Raw genomic sequence first — 13,617 nt, forward strand, 5'->3', positions numbered from 1 at the left:
GCTTCCTGAACTAGCATCTCTGGTATGTAGTCCAAAGGCCTCGAGGAGGGGTTTTGCTATTTGTCAAAGGTGAAGTGCTAGTTTACAGAAGCAGGTGGGAAGATGTGTGACTTCAAGGAAGTCAGAAATATACACCAAATATTTAGTGCACGGTGTTAATAATGTTCATGTATAATTAGCTGCATAGGCTGCCTAGAAATTACTTTTAAAAGCCAATTTTCTTACTTCTTTTGGTTTTGTTTTTCCAGTTTTTTCTGTCTGTTGTCCCTCACAGCATAGAGGCTGGAAAAAAACCTGGATTTCACCAGCCACAAAGGACCTAGTTCTGGAAAGATGCTTTTGCAGATACATGGAAGGCAACATGGACACATCACTAACATTTTCTGTAGTTGTAGTTGGTGATGCAGTAATTTTTTCTTAGCAATCTTAGTCCAACTTTCGCCAGTTTGTCTGATTGCTTACTCTAAGGGAGAAAAAACAACCAAACAAGCAAACAGCTGCTTGATTTTCTTTCTCAGAAAATGAATTCTGAGGAAACTCCCAAGACACTTTTGGTGGTTGTGGGTAGGAGCCATAGATCAGACCTGACTTTTCCACATATACTCTGCCAATGTACAGCAAGTGGACTTACATCCTGGCCTGGTGAGACTAATTTGAAATTATCTTCTCCACCTCATTAGTATGAGGTTACCAAATGGCTAAAAATTGCTGGGAGGAAAGGGAGAGGGATGCAGAACCACATGACATGGAAGTATATTATAGGCATGATTTTCTGATGGTTTGGAATTCTTCTGTCTTCAGGCTGCTGTCAAGAGGAAAAGTCCTTTTTTCCATTTCTCCACTCTTCCATATTCCCAGTTGTTATTTTCTTACACGTTTTCACAGGTAGAAGAAAGGAGCAGAAATGGGTTTGGAGAGGCTGGATGGGTTGAGGGCTTGTTGAATTAGTTTTCTGCCAAGTCAGTTACCTGAACTGCTTGGGCTGAGGGGTATCAAGTTTATCATACAGTTGTTGTGAAGGATGCAGCTAGCACTCTGTTAAGGCAAAGTATTATAAAGCCCCCTCTCTGCAGAACATGAAAAATACTAATTTTCATTAGCATTTGTAGAAAAGACTAACAATTTTGTGTGTGCGTGCACATGTTTGTCTTGAATTCTATCACTGGTTTCTTCTGAACTTCCATGCAAATGTGTAGCAATGCTCACTCATTCCTGCTATGCCTACACTTTCATTTCCAAGGTTCCACCTAATACTGACAAACACTAAATAAACCTCTAGGTTGGTGTTTTTCGGGCCTTTGTGGGCTATTGCTTGGCTGGTTCAGCTGCAGCTGCTAGTGAGGTATTACTCTCAAGAACAACAAGAGATTTTGCATTTACAGACCGGGGGTGACATGCAGTAAAGATCATGAAAAAGCTGGCTATTTAGACAGAAAACTGAGCAAACAGTTCCCTTTGTGCTCAGTGCCTGTGTCTCTGCTTCTGTAAACAGCAGAGGAATAATATCATTTGAAAGGATTTTGCCAGCACCTGCTTTCAGTTTTCCTGGTGAGATTATCTGAGTCTGACATGCAAATTTGCTCAAGAGGGAAAATTGACTAATCTCATTTGATGTTTCCAGGTTTATGGTTTGAACCCAGTGGACCTTTCTGCTAAACGTGGTTTCATGTAATGAGGCGAAAGGGATGGGGTTTTTTGCTTTCATGGATTATAATATCGGTGTAATACTATTTTATCATTGTGGACCTTTAGAATACCTGTTGTTCAGTGAGCAGCCACAACGAAATACATGCCAGTATATTTCATTATTGTCTCATTATTCCCTCTTTATCTGTAGCCTTCCTGGATTTTAACAGAAGGTCAGGAAAATGCAACGTATAGTATATGCACTAACTCAGCAGCCCTTAGGAGAGTTTATTCCCTGAGCTTCACACAGGCTTATGATGTCTGTAACTATTCCCATCCAAAACACAGGAATTTCACTGGTACATAGACCCCTGCATTTTAGACCTTGAGGTTTTCCTCCTGGTGGCATCTACTGACTCTCAACTTCCCTTTTAGTCAAACCGCCAGTGATACTGTGACTACTCATCTTAGATTATATCTGAAATTATTTGTGTGATGAAGCCCACATCCTTACAGCACCTTGATTAGGGGCCCTTGCCTACACCTGCTACTGGTAGGACCCTCAAAGGGGATGATCCTAAGAAGGAGCTGGTTAGGAAAGTGCTCTGGAAGGCCACCAGTGGGATTGGTGTAATAATAAGAGGCTTTTGTCTTTCTTGAGAGGCTACCAGTGGGATCGGTGTAATAATCAGAAGATTTTGTCTTTCTTCAGTACCTGGTATCATCTCTATTACAGTTTACAAATGAGTCATCAGGCTGCAGCATCCTAGCAAGCAGACTTCCAGCATGAATTCAAGGCATTCCTATGTTTTCCCAAGCTTGTGTTTCCAATACAAAACATGTAAGAATATTCCAGCTATTCCCTATAGAAGTTACAAATGCTCTGCATGGATCACTTTACCTTTCTTCCCCACAACAGACAGTATTTGTGCCAAATATCTTGCCCCTCCTGGAAGGTCCAAACACATTTCCAAGAGCGTAATTGTTGGTGGAAGGAGTAACACCCTGAATTGGATGTCTGTTTACTAAGTAAACATCTGGGTCAAAAAAATTAGATGCTTGCTAGCTGCCAGCCTCTGTGAATTCAGTCTAGATAGCTCTTCTCCCCTCCCTATATTTTTTTAACTTTCGTCCATTGTGTGTGGAGCCTATGCCTATGTATTTTACTGTACATGTGACCTTCTTGCCTTGCCAATTTCTGTACAAGTTCATCTGACTATTGCTTAAAAGCTCATTATGTTCTTAAGGTTGAAAATGTATCTTTTTCCAGGCTTTACATCACAAACAGCAAGTTCATGTCATGATGGTGTAGTAACTGCATCCTATTCTGCAGGAGTGACGTTTTATATTAAACTTCATAACAAGGATTTATTAGTCATTGACAATGCAGGTAGTCTGGGCTGTACAATAAAGTTCTCTTCAACTGCTGTTCTCACTTAATGGTATTAATAAGGTAATTTTCCACTGACTAGGCATTTTAGAAGTGCTTAGCAGAAGATTAAAGGAAAATCATTCCAATGCGCCGTTAAGTACAAAATTAAAGACCAGCTCTTTGCACTATCTACAGATAGACAGATAGGGGTTCATTCCAAGAAGAAAAGGTAATGAGTAACTTAATTATAACCTTACACGCTGCACCTGGCACGCAGGGCAAAATACAGCTCCATATCCTTCCCGCACTTAGAGCTTGTTATCGTGGCAATATGCACACGTGGCTGCATTCTGAGGCATGGGCAAGGTGGGAAGAAAGTCAGCGTGTACTAACAGATGTTTCCACAATGTATGAAATGAACCATGAACCTTCTCTCACAGACAAATCATGTGAGAAATAAATGCTTTATTGTACTGGCTTATGATACTATGTGAAGATGTGCCCTGTGTTTTCCTATAAACAGTTCTAAGCAATGCCACTAACAGCACACATGAAAATAAATAAACAATCTACATTAGCTGATTTGGAAATGCCCAGCCTTCTAAAGACTGATTAATGGTAACGGCTATAAGGAAGATGGTTGTTGAGCTGAAGGACTTCAATTTCTTGATTGTGGGAAGATATCTTCCATACTTCTCCAAGTCTCTTCATATATTTCTGATTTCTGAAATCACACTTTGACCACCACAGTAACTCCTCCCATGAAAACGATTTGTGGTTTGCTGTCTAATTGAACTAATGGAAGCACATGAGTTGGATTACGGTTAGGACTAAAGAAACAAGGGTGCTCAGGGCTGGCTGTTGAGGGCTGCCATAGTTGCTCCCTCCTTCTGCTTATTGCCCATTGTCTGCCTCCAATTCCCTTCATGTGCTACCAGATGTAACCTGAATCCAAAAGTTGATCTGTTAAATGGTAACCCACCCAAAATTAGTTCATTTTCCGTCAGAGCTATGAAGAAGAGTCTGTCTAACAGCGTCAAAGACAGGCTTGTTGAGCAATGCCTGAAATAATGTTTTAGAAGTTTTACTGACATTACTACTTTTGCCCTCTATTGTATTCTGTAATTCTATTCCATGCAAAGTGAAGCAACATTGGAAATGGTAAGAATACTCTGAGGCAATTTCTCTGTACACCTGCCCTGTACCTCGGTGCTTCCCCAAGGAGCTGTGGGCACAGATGACTGAGATGGACCGAATGCGTTAGCAGTGGTGAGTTGGGCTTCCACGTGACTCTGGTTAACTCCTCAACTGTAAGCATCAAAGAAAACTCCTCTTTGTAGATGACAACGGAGGATTATAAAAGAATAATGTGTTTGTCCTATGATCATTTGTCTGTGTGTGTGTGTTCCCTCAGGAAGCAGATAGAGTTACCTGGCACAATCAGACCTGTATTACTATTTCCAACATATGGAAATGAGATACTTTTTTTTAAAGTTGTGACAGCAGTAATGTTAATATTGGAAGCATGTCTGTCATAGCAAATATGCCTTGGGATAAGATGGACTGTCAGCTAAGTGCAATATTCATTTTTCGCCTGCAAAAGCAAGGTTATATGCTGACACACTTGACTGGATTTTTTTCCTCCTTGCTTTGAGTAGTGGAATTAGTCTCCAGGCACCAACACCAAACATAAATCAACTCCCTCATCTCTTACTCTCTCTGCTTACCAGTTTTATTTCCCATTCATTTGTTTTTCATTAATAAGTTCTGCCCTGCTGTAAGCAGCAGAGCCGTCAAGTCCTGGTTCTGTTTTAATGTTTATAAAAAGCTCTTTAAGCTAACACTAGAAATTCCATTTAAATTTCTGCATCTGGTGAAAAAAAATGTAGTTCTTTTTGTGTTGGAGATACACAGTAACAACTGTACAGTGTATTATATAGCATTCTTTTCAGAAGGGGTTTTTTTTCTGTCCTTCTGAAAACTACCTTTTTTTTTTTTCTTTCCAGCTCTCAGACTGAGAAACCTTTAAGCTAGTTTGATTTCCACAGTGTGGGTATTTATTCTGTTCTGAATTCATCTATTCTTTCTTTTACAATGTGCAAGAATGTACTGCAATAGCAGATGTATTTAAATCACATTGAAAAAACAGAGATGTTAATGTCTAAACCGTAGAACATGTTAGCTTTTTTTTTCTTTTCCCTCTCTGGCAGTTTTTCCAACAAGTGAAAACTTGTTACAATACACCCAAGCACAGATGAGTGAGCATGTAACAGCTATGCTGGTTTAGCCACTAAATTATTATTGTGTGGTGTTCTGGGCCATCCTAGAAGGGTGCTTGGGAGCCTGAACTTGGAAAGCTTGGAGAAGTACAGGATTTCCCCTGCTGCCCTTTCCTTGCTTTGCCTGCGGAAGCACCCGGTGCAGCAGAACAGCTGCACTCCCATCGCCCCTAGGCAAAGTCCTTCCATAACATACCTTTACTGGGGAAATTTTAAACCTCCAGCTATTTCACCACTTTTGCTAGCTGTTACTGCTGCTGGTGATACCACCACTTAAAACTATGTGCTACTGCTGCTGGACAAGGGGCTGCGCTGCTAGTGGATGCTCATTCCACACTAGTCCCATCAGGGACAGTAGAAGCCCTAGGAGGAGAGAACTATTCCTCCCTATGTTGAACCTGACACAAAAATTTCATAAGTAAATAAGCTTGCACAAAGGCTAACACCACAGCCTCATGACAGGAGACTCCAGCATTCTTATCAATCATGCTAGTATAAAAAGTGAAAAGTATAACATTAAATGCTGCAAAAGTTTGCCATCGTTGCTGAGCAATGAGGATGTACAATTTGAGCAAATGAAATACAGATCTTTTATGGGCTGAAATGAAGTTTTGATGTTTCCTCCAACATATTTTCCCTCATATCTGTCATCAGTCTAGAACAAACTTTGGCAACCTTGTTAAGAAAATCAGTAGAAAACCTGCCCCATCAAAAAGTAAGTATTAGCAGCCTAGATTATCTAATCAAGTTATGATCAAGAAATTGTCCGAAGTGTGAAAGCCTCTGTATTGTGATAGTCTTTATTTGGACTCCCAGGTCATTTCCCCACTGCTTTGCATCACATACAATTTTGTGTGTGTGTAGACATACACATATATAATACATACACACAAACAGACATACATAACACATACAAAAACGCAATTTAAGTGTGAATTGCTGCAGTGGTGAGTGTATCCTGGCTCAGAGGCCTGAGGATACAGTGGCTTCTGGCTCAGGGCACTGACAGCCTTTTGGCAGCGGTGCAAGCGACAGCACCTGAGAAGTAGCACTATGCAAGTTGCTGCCAAGCTGTGACTTTCAATATAGGTTTCTTGAGGGAAAAAAAAAAAAAGTCAATAATTTTACTGCCACAATTCAGTTGGCTTAGTGAAGGCATAGTTCAGGAAGTGCAAATGAGCCAAACAAAGGAAAATATCCTTTCACACCTCTGTTGTAGGCTCAGTGGTTCTTCTTGTTCCCATAAGTCACGTGCAATCAGCCTATTTCTCTCCTAGGGCCGGCTGATGAGTAAGTTGCTCAGTTGGGATTTCATTGGCAATAGCATGTGTCATAAGCTAGGCCACGGGTGCTCAGGGCCTGTTGAATAACTTACACTCCCTGTCTTTCTGCCACCTTCTTTATCACTTGCAATGAGCAATCTCTCACAAAACACTTGTGGCCAGCTACATTATTATCATTTATTGCACCACTCACGACGCTGAGCAGCTGGTGTCTTTCCTGAGATTAAGAATGAGCGTGAAGAAATCTGCATTGCCTGATACTTAAGAGTTTAGTCATACAGCTGCCTGAGCCACTGCAGACATGCACATTTCCATCTCCTCTACCATTAGGCACTTAAGAGAGGCAGAGTTTGACAGTTGTCCAACTTGCCAGCAGTTGCCTCTGTGCTACTGCCACCCTACCGTCACCCCCCTTCTTGGTCATGTGCTGCTGCTTCCCATCCCCACCAGCAGGCCTGTGCCATCACTATCCTAATTTGCTTCCAGGAAAATAATTTGGGGTTATTTTGTGCAAAGTCCAGAGTACAAAGGTACGTTGCATCACCTCTGCTGCTAAATCTGCTAAATAGATTAGATTTGAATAACCAGTTTGGCAGAGAAAGGAGGAGCTGGAAATGACGAGTTCCAGGGTGACAACACATTTTTCTCCTGTGGATAGAAGTGGAAGGTGCTGCTTTGGATGTCTAACTCCCTTTTGGCAGCAAAGACTTGGCAGTACCAGGTTAACGGTTGGACCTGATGATCTTAAACCCAAATGATTTTGTGATTCAAGTGCGAGCTTGGATAGGGCCACCATGCACAAACATATATACCCCTGGTCATAAAAGCAGTTACAACTACATCTTGTGAGATTCCCTGGCCTGGCTCACAGCAAACCTACTAAGTCAGGCAGCCAAAGGCTGCAGGACAGCAGCTGATTCACTGCCAGACAGCTCGGCAGCTCAGAAGAGAAAGAAGCGGTGTCCCAGTGGGCAGCACAGATCCCATGTGGAAACCAGCATGGTGAGGCAGCAGTTTAACCAAGATTCTGTTCAGCCTCTAAAGCAATGCACAAGCCAAAACCCTGCTTCGTAGTGCCCTGGCCACAGCTCTATGAAGGAAGCTGTCTGTGCTGAAGTGTCTGTGCTTTTACCTTGCAGTCACTGCACTGGGTAACTGTGGAGCAACAGCAATTTCTCTGGAAATCTTGGGAGCAGCCCTCAGCCTGAGATGCTCATGCACTGCTGTGAGCACGCATTGCTCTTACCTTCAGAAGCACTGCAGCCAGGCCATCACCTTTACGCTTCATGTAGCAGGAGCCCTTTATGTGGTACTGCGGACCCCCAGCGACTGGCTCCACTGATGGGAAGCTGGGAGGGCGCGGGTGGGGGCTGTGCCTGCGTGCCCCCTCCCCAGCTCTGCCCCCTGCCCTGGTGCCCCACCGCGGGGCAGGTCAGGCTGCAAGGGTGGGCAGGTGGCTCTCCTCAGCTCTGGGCCCAGCAGAGCAGGGTAAGAGGGAAGTACAGCTTCTCGCACCCTCTCGCCTGGGGAAGAGCTGCAGAGGAAATGAAAGCTGAACAACAGCATTTCACAACAGAGATCAGGGAGAACTTGATCTGTGCTTTGGTTGTGCTCACTGTGTCCATCCTGCCCTGGTGGAAGAAAGCAAAAATTGGTATCTCAAGTTTTAATGAAGTGGCCTGGTAGAGACACACACAGATACAGATTCTCCACTCCCAGCAAATATCATTCTGGAGTAATTATAGACAATTTTTAGAGCTCGAACAGAAACAGTGCTAAGCCAGAGTAATGAGAAAAGAACACAAGTATTTTCTGCTCTGCCCTGTTGATTAACTGAACCATAACAAAGGTTGACTAATCACACCTCAGTGCTGAGGAATGGGAAGCTACAAAATTATGAACTAGGTAAACAATTAAAAGAAAGTCTTGGAGATGCTATAGAAAATACATGGTGGTCTATAGGTATTTAGGGGAAAAATGAATTGTTTTGGCTTGGGTCATACCCTTTGTAATTCTATGCCAGAATTCATTTTGATCTCTGGTAGGGAAATAATGAAAGACCATGATTTCCTGGTATTTTAACTCACATTCCAAAACAAGTTTTCTTAGCAGCTTAAATACAAATTTCAAAATATGTTTTCTGATTAGCTGAGGACCACTGTAAGCCAAGCAAATCACTTTTTCTTTGCAAGCCCAGTACACTGAAATACTGATGTCCTAACCCAGTTTCAAAGAAGCCCTAAAGAAACAAACTAACACTCTTGAGGAATGACAAACACCTCATAGTAATTAGGAAATCTGTGATTTGAAGAACTCATGAAAAGAGTTGTGCAAAGTATGCTTCATATTTACCATTTCTCGTGGGAACAGCACAACATGGAATGACACAGACTAAGTACCAGTAAGGGTTAGCCTTTCTGAACTTTCAGTATTTATTGTTCAGAAAGAAGGCAGTGAACAGCCAGAAGAGTAAATGATACCATCAGCATGCAGGCTAGAGTACTTAGGCAAATATTGGCTGAATAAATCTAATAAATATAGAGATTTGAAATGCATAGATTAATACATCAGAGCTGATCTCAAAAAACATGGAACAAAAATTGGTGTGCTTTTTTTGGTTTTTGGTGGGGTATTTTTACACAAAAGATGCTGAATGACACTGGGACAATTTTTACAGTACAGAAAACATTAGGAGAAACATAACTATCAAAGCAAGAATGTTGCTTCTGCTCTCAGATACTTTCCTTTGTGCTGTTGGTGCTTTTTTCCTTAATCACAACAACTAGTTTTGACAGTCTGTCCTACTGCCGGAATCATGCTCCAATCAATGAACTCTCAACCAATCTGGAGATTTAGGATTACATTGTTCCACAGTGAATATGTCTGTGTATGCTTTATCTGCCCTAACTGCAGCCTTATGTGTTGGTTTAAACTACATCTGACTCCTTCCCCTGTTCTCCTCATCCAGTAATTACCTTATCCTTTTGTTCCTTTATACAATATTCAAAACCATGCTCTTTCAATCTATCTTATTTTGTGCACTCTGCCGCACCTCCCGCTTGCAAGAGGTCACCCTTATCTTCCCCAGCATTCCCAATGTAATATCCAGCACCTAAAAGCCTGGTACTGGGTCCTCTCTCTCCTCTGCAATGCTGCCTGTGTGTTTCACCCTGGCTTCACCACCCCCTTTGCTGGTGGTTTTGAATTCCTCATCCCCACTTTCAAGGTCCTTCCTTTTTCTGCAGCCAGTGACTGCTTGCTGCCTTCCTACAGGTTTCCTTGCACAGCTGTGGTGCTTGTCAGACTTTGCAGGGAGTCAATTCAACAAGAAATTGGCGGGGGTGGAGGCGGGGGGTGGGGGGTGGGGGGGGGGAGGAAATCAGTAACACAACTAACCAAAAAATATGGAAAGGAAATGAGCAGGCAACACAGAGTCAACAGCAGCCAGTGCTGGTTATGCCCGCTTTGGAACAGCAGTGCTTGACTCACCATTTTCAGATTTCCTACCTTGTGTTCCATCCCCGTGTTTTTTCTTGTTGCCGTAAGTTTCTTCTCCTCTGCTGTCACCCCATGATCCTGCATACCCTCTCCTTCAGCTAAGATCTTCACATTGGTTTTTCAGCCTATGGAGATTTAATAATGCAGCAAAGCTTAAGAGGATAGTTTGACTTGCACTGTATCATGAAACGCCACCATAACATTGCTCTGCTGTTTGCTCTGCCTTAAACCAAGACCATAAATCAAGTGCCATCTGGATCAAATTGAGAGGAGGAGGAATGTCTTTACTTTTTATGGGGCAAACAGATATCTCCCATTTCTCAAACACATGATTGTGAGCACATACAGTCAATAAGCGAATACAGTCACATATGAGCTAGAAAGAGGTTTGAATTCTGGGGTTCTACGAGTATCCTGCATACTTGCTGTGATGTGTTAAAAATATAAAAATACCAGCAATCGTAGTAAAAAATGTAGTTAGAAGAAACACAACTCAAAGAAGAGGTATGTGCTGCACTTCTAAGGTATTTCTCAAATGCAGCAGTCACATCAGACTGAGAGTTTTATATCGTTACAGGTCAGTCTGAATCACAGCCCAATGAGTGAGTAGCCTCTTGAAACCCACGACAAACAAAAGACAGGAGAATATAAGTGCTCAGTAATAGCCTAGGGATTAAATAAAAGCCTTAGGAGCCACAGATGGTATTTCTCCTCCGTTATTCCTCAGTCTCTCATTTTCAAATGTGCATGCTGTCATTTCATTACGTCTGTAATGAATAACCCTGAATAGGTGGGTGATGCTAACTTCACCACCTCATGCAAGGAGGTTTGGAACACCTGTAAGGGTGGTGCCAGGGAAGCATGAAACACAGTTACCACCAACTTTGAGCTTTCCACAGTTTAATGAAAGGATGGGTCTTCCTCTGAAGTTCAGAGACGTAGTAGACACTGTTTGTTCCCTTTAACTCCACCTTGAAATCAGGTTGCAGGAAAACAGCTGTAAAACCAGAGAACAGTAACACACTGTGTAAAGTATGTATTAAACAATTCATTCCTCCCTGGAGAAGAGTACCCAGCTGAAACACTATTATTTTTATCCTCTGGCTTTTGGAGTTCATGTTTTATATAACAATTGCACTAATCTACTGAGGCTTTTGCAGAATAAAGTGTATTTAATTACCAGCTCAGAAGTAGTGTTCCCAGATGTGCTGGAATAGAAAAGACATTGAGATGAAGAGATTTGTGTTTTACACAGCTGGCTAGTGAGCGTAACGGCGGCCCTTCAGCAGGCTTTAGCCTGACCAACAGCGACACCGGGAGGAACGCGACGACTCAAAAAACAAAGGCTGCGCTACGCCTTACTGTGCAAGTCCCTGTCCCAGAAACGCAGAAAGTGTCTCCATATTATCTGGAGGAAAACAATGAGCTGTATGGAGAACCAATGCTAATAATTTAGGAGAAAACAGAGACTGAACATGTACCTTTGTACCAGGTACTCACAGGCAACCATGTTCAAAACACAAGGTTAGACGAGATGTTTTTCACTGCAAGCAGCAAACACTTCAGTGGCAGTTGCAAACAACTGAACACAATCCATTACTTAGTTTTCAAACACGGGGCAAGTAGCAAATGACAGCATGTTTTGCTGATCAAGCGATACACATTTCAGAATACTAAACACAAGATATGAAAAAGTCCTTGACAAGCCATATTTTTTTTACTCGAGAACTTAATTCTATGTGATTAAGTCATTTAACCCATATATATGCCTTCACAATTTTTCTCTTCCACATAGGAAAATAAGAGTCCATACTTGTGCAACACATGCCTAATACATTGCTGCAGCACAACATGCCAAACGATTCAGAAGATAATCCAGGCGAAGAGGTCTCCTGTACTTCACACTTTATTTTTTTACATAGCTCTTGATGAGATTAATACAGAGACCTGAATAGATTAGTACAGGCTAATGAGTCCTGAATGCAGCAGCTATACATACATACAGTATCTCGTACAGAAACATAGGCAGCTGCCACAAATTAGAGTTCTGGCAGCCCCATGGTTTTGAACCCATCCAGCAACAACCCACAGAACTGAGCAACAGAAATACCATGAGAAAACCACAGGCAGAAGACGAACATGTTGATCTGCTAGCACTGAAAAGTAACGGTGAGCGCTTTCCCAGTTGTTTTAAATTCAGCACTGCAGGGCAGCTATTTCCCAAAACCCAAGCTGAGACCTACTATTGGTGAGTAGTATTCCTGGTTCCTGAAAACAGTTCCTGTACCAACTCTGCTATCAGAAGCTGTGATAGGATGCAATAGAATGGAAGAAAAGCAGCCTGCAGCTCACAGCCTGCAGGTTTGATTTTTCACCATTCGTTTAAAAAGCAATTGCTTTGTTTATCAGTAAAAATTACATTAGTCTTCCGTTAATATGGCAAAATGAAAGGAAGTTACTTGCAAGGCTGTTCCCATCAAGGTCATTTCACAGTAAGCAATACTGTGCTAACAAATGAATTATTGATTACATGTCATTTAACACTTGTTATTCACTGGTGTTACACACTCAGTTGTAATTAAGTTTACGCAACAGTGGAAGTCGCTGATAGAATTTGTATTAAAACTGCAAGTACCATTATGTTGTTGCACATACCAGTAGCTCCAAGACACATTTTATGAATTCTCAGACTGCTTTCCTTGGGTGAGATAACCCAATGGCAGCTAATGCAGTTTACAATCTGAGTGGACTTTTCAAGTTAAAGCAGAAATTGAGAAAAGGGTGCTTACAGTATTGTTAAGCCTCCTTAGTTTAACACTGCACTACAATCACAACTGCTTATAGGCACCTAAATCCTTGCCAAAACCTACTACAACCTGCAGCTGTCTTTAGAAGGCACTCGCCCCAGAGCCACTTCACTGGAAGCCAATCAGCTAGTCAGCTCAGGCAGGATTCTTCAACAGGTAACTATAAATAAATAGGGTGGAGAGAAGAAAATTGCAAAAATTGTCTAATGAACTCAAAGCGGCCTGGGAAGCAGATGAGGCGCTATGATTACCTGCTGCAATGCCATACCAGCAGTCCAATGACAATGCAGGTAACATGAGCTTTGGAACAGTAATTCATATACTTAGCAAAAGTCAGGATGAATTTGTAACGTACTTACAGAGAAAGCTCATTGTTTGCCTACATAAAGTGGATCTAATGTGCTTACTTGTAATATACAGAGGTAGTTACACAAGTATTTCAAGTTGAGTCCTCTGGAAAACCACTCAAAACTTTGGGTTGAAGGAATTGCTGTATTTCAAAATGTCAAGTTTACCTTTTTACAAAAAAAAAAAGTTTAGTGTTTGCTATACAGTCATCTTCTTGATTACATCCCTACATTTTTTCCATTCATACTCATTTTCAAGTAATGATTTGATGACCAAACTGACTCACCATCCCAGTTTTGTTCCATTCCATGGCCTCAGTCCACCTATCTAAAGCCAGATGGCAGTTAACCTTATTCCTGTAAAATAAACCAAGGGATTTGCAAGATTATTTTATCTGAAGAGTA

General features: G+C 41.7%; 1 long non-coding RNA gene across 1 annotated transcript in view; it reads right to left on the reverse strand.

The window, feature by feature from the left end:
* LOC130142233 (uncharacterized) overlaps nt 1–8,106 on the reverse strand; it is a 34,313-nt gene extending 26,207 nt beyond the window's left edge. The window contains exon 1 of the long non-coding RNA XR_008819337.1: nt 7,807–8,106. This is a non-coding gene — a long non-coding RNA (uncharacterized LOC130142233). The remainder of the gene's footprint in view (nt 1–7,806) is intronic.
* Nucleotides 8,107–13,617: the final 5,511 nt, after the last annotated feature.

The sequence above is a fragment of the Falco biarmicus genome, chromosome Z, assembly GCF_023638135.1.
Source record: "Falco biarmicus isolate bFalBia1 chromosome Z, bFalBia1.pri, whole genome shotgun sequence".
NCBI lineage: Eukaryota > Metazoa > Chordata > Aves > Falconiformes > Falconidae > Falco > Falco biarmicus.